Below are 4,218 nucleotides of genomic sequence, written 5' to 3' on the forward strand. Positions count from 1 at the left end.
TAAATGCATTGCCTATTCTCCAAGATCTGGAAAAGAACAAGGTTTCTTGCATTGTATACCTAACGGCAATAGACCATTTGAATTGATTCACATTGATCATTATGGGCCAGTGAGTGCTGGTAGAGCAAAAAAGCATATATTCGTGGTTGTAGATGGGTTTACGAAATTCGTACGATTATATACGACGAAAACAACCAGTACTAAAGAAGTTTTGTCAAGTCTTAAATATTATTTTAGAACATATAGTAAACCAAAGTGTATTTTTTCTGATAGAGGTAGTTGTTTTACTTCAAGTGAGTTCGAGGAGTTTATAGAAAACTACACCATTAAACATATTAAAATCGCGACCGGATCTCCCCAAGCAAACGGACTTTATTCCAAAGAATAAAGGACCTTACCGAATAGAAAAAATTTTAAAAAATGATAGATTTTTAGTTAAAGATGTGGAAGGTTTTCAAGTATCTCGTAACCCATATCAGGGCGTGTGGAGCATTCAGAATATAAGACACTGGATCAAAAAATGAAGATCAAATTTAAGATGTGAAGAAAAATATTAAATGTATTTCTATGTTACTTAATAATTAGAAAATATACATATGTATCAATATATAGAAATAAGTTAAGATTACGTGATCTGGAGATCCAAATGTCAGAATGGCCGAGTTGTAGTAGGCTACATGTAAATCCCCTGGTCTACGTATGTATATGTCGGATAGTGTTGGTTATGGTTGAGCATCTAAGCAACCTTAGCAACTAATGTTGAGAGTTGTCTTCAGGTCAGGTCCTATATAAAGGGGAGCCTCGGGCTAGAGAGCTCAGTGTGTGTACAACCTCCCCGGGAACTAGCCGTACAGTTCAGAATACAAGTAAAAAAAAGTGAAAGTAGTGCAAAGTACAAAAATACAGTAAAAGACAATGAGTGATTTAAATAAAACAGGCTATGCTCCGACATATATAATACTTATTTACTTACTTTAATAATAACGCTAATCCAATACATATATAAAAGAACCCTATTGCATAAGCGATAACCTGTATTATGTAGCGATTAAGCTATATCGATATCAACGCTGTGATATCGATGACTTTTAAAGAGACAACGCTGATACCTTCTTCCGTGCTAAAAAGCTGGCAGCGACCAGATGTGCATTTGAGAAAAACATTAATTATTAAGCCATCCATTGTTGATTAATATAAAAGCTGAGAAAACAATAAACATTTATAACTCTTACACTTGATTTGATTCGATGAACGAAGCGGAATACAAGTGCGATCACTCGAACCAGTCTGATCCAAGATGATGTCCTTTCGAGTAGTACCTCAAATGGGCAATCCTCAATATCCTTGGAAATGGTTGTCAAGATTTTGGTTTTGAACTCAAGTTCTGCTGCTGGCTTGAGAATTGAGCAGCAAGTTGGTGGTCTATTAATTGCCTCTGAGTATAGTGTACAGTCGTGCAGCCAAGATGGTCCCTTCCACCATAGATCAAAGTTAATTAAATCACTCGCTAGCATGCCTAGTGATGCACAATCCGCAGGATTCTATTTAGTGCTGACATGTCTCCAAGCGCTACGTGGTATGGTCTCTAGTATTTCTGCCTTTCGGTTGTTTTAAGTTTACAGGGTTGATGCGAAAGCCATGACAAAACGATTGTAGAATCGGTCCATACGTGTATCTTAACATCCTTCTGGCGCAGACCAGACCTTACTGCTTGGAATAAACGAGCTAATAGTAGAGCTCCGCAAAGTTCCAATCGTGGCAACGACTTCCGCTTTAATGGTGACACTCTTGTTTTAGCTGCAAAGAGTGCCACTCCGATGCTTCCATCTAGGTGTGTCACACGGTTGTAAATGACAGCAGAGTAAGCCTTTAACGAAGCATCTCAAAATCCATGCAGTTCGATGTCATCGGGTTGATTGTCTACAAATCGTGGTATCTTCAGGTTCCTTAACGAGAAAATGTCCTTTCTGAATGTTTGCCATAAGTGCGCTTGCTTCGCTGGCAGTTCCGAGTCCCAATCCAGATTAAGCACCCATAATTCTTGGAGCAGAATTTTAAACTTGATCACCACTGGCGCCAAAATGCCGAGTGGGTCAAAGATGCGTACTTGTCGCTTCGTACAAGTCATATGTTCCGATAATAAAACCTTATATGTTAGGACGTCTTCTCCAGGACGCCAATGCAGCCCAAGCACCTTTGCTGCCATCTTTGAGAAATCGATTTCATTTCCATCGTTGCTGGCAATTCGTTTACTATTCGAGACCCATTTGCTTAGCTCCAATTGTGCCCGTGACATAAGGAGTATCAGCTCTTCCTTAATGTCGAGCAGTTCTTGCTTGTTCATGGCTCCTGTCGGTACATCATCGACGTAGAAATCATCCAAAAGTATCCTAGCCGCCCTTGGAAACTCGTACTCGTGATCAGTTGCCAGTTTTTCCAGCACTCTAACTGCCAGAAACGGTGCACATGCTGTGCCATAGATGACTGTGGTCAACTTGTAATGCTTCAATGGTTCCTCAGGGTCTTCTCTCCAAAGGATTCGTTGAAAATTCTGATGTTCGGGGGCCACTAGAATCTGTATATAGAATACCGACAGTGATGAAGCATCAATGTTTTTACGTGCCAATGGTGAGGTGATCTTTCCTAAAATGTGAGCTTTAATATCGATGCAATGACTCGACACACGAGACATCATCTGTAGAGAGCAGAAACCTCTGGTTATTCCCGCCTTGACGTCTGAGATGCCCGATGTGGCAACTCGAAATGGCGAACGTGCAAGCCCCAACGTCTGTACGCACCGTTCCGAAATGAATGACAAGTCTGAAGCGCTATCCAATAAAATACGGCACGTCAGCAAGGCTCCTTGACAATTTCGGACGTGTACCAATGCAGTAGGTAGAGTGCTTCTTCGTTGGCCATTCGGCTTACTAGGTCTGGTAACATTCATCATTGCTATCGCTGATGCCGCTGGTGACTCCTCAGAAGCCTGGCCTGAGTTGCCATGGTGCTGCTCTGCGCTATTATGCTGTGTAGAATGGCCTTCAGAATGCAGCATAGAATGATGACGGCGCTTGCAATACTTGCAAGAAGACTTCGAGCCACAAGCGCTTACTCCATGTCCAGTTCTCAAACAATTAAAAGACATATGTTTCTCCTTCGCAAAGGTGTAACGTTGCTTGACAGTCAAGCTCTGGAATTGAGGACAAGCCGACAGTATGTACTCAGTACTATGACATTTCATACAATTACCTGTAATGGCAAGCATGGTGCATGGATTTTCGAAATCTTGGCTTTTGTCGATCCATTCACGTCGGGTAGCCTCATCAACCTTGTTGATGAGCAAGTAGATGAGCCAACAGTCACGGCCCGTTTGTCCTGAAGCGTCTAAAGCCCGAATAACATCACTGGCTCCGCATGTCAGAGCGCGTAGCGATGATGAGTTTTGCCCAACAGCTTTTGGCAAGGCGGTGAATGTGTCTATCAGTAAATTCACCAAGTAACGGGGCTTTTCATATCGATCACTCAATGATTTGCATCCACTACGGGCAAATGCTGGATGAGTATCGCTGCTTTTCCTATGACGCATGACTTCAGGTGATAAATCTTTTGGATATTCGTCAAAGTTGTCTTTCCGTGAATGGTACTCTCAAACAGGTCTTTAAAGGCATGCCATTCCTTGTAATCTCCACCGAAAGGCTTGATGTTGATTTTCGGTAACTCACAATCTCTTGTTGCCGGTGTTGCAACCGACTGTGAGCCTGACGAAGACGAAGATTGCTGTGGCGAGAGCAATCTCTCAAGCAATAGTTGCTGCTGCTCCATTTGACGTTGCTGGTGTTCCATTTGACTCTGCATCTGGAGTTCCATTTGACGCTGCTGGTGTTCCATTTGACCCTGTATCTGGAGTTGTAGTTGTCGCTGTTGATTCTTCATTTGTTGCAGAATTCCTTGGAAGAGCGAACTATCGTTGCCAGCCGATTTCTTCCAACTTGCCAGACGTAGCCAAGGTAGCTCGTAAAGCCTTAAGGCGGGCATTTGCTCTTTCATATTTCTCCTCGTATATCTCGAAGTCTTTGGTAGGGTCCACATAACCGTCTAGTTTGTCGTATTTGGCCAATTCGTCGCCAGACTTCACGAACTCGTTCCACGCATTGGACAAAGTTTCCAATTTGGTGTCAATTGTGAAGACGTTGGCATCCTGTGCAGGATTCTCTGCAT

Source organism: Drosophila willistoni, unplaced genomic scaffold, assembly GCF_018902025.1.
Source record: "Drosophila willistoni isolate 14030-0811.24 unplaced genomic scaffold, UCI_dwil_1.1 Seg572, whole genome shotgun sequence".
NCBI lineage: Eukaryota > Metazoa > Arthropoda > Insecta > Diptera > Drosophilidae > Drosophila > Drosophila willistoni.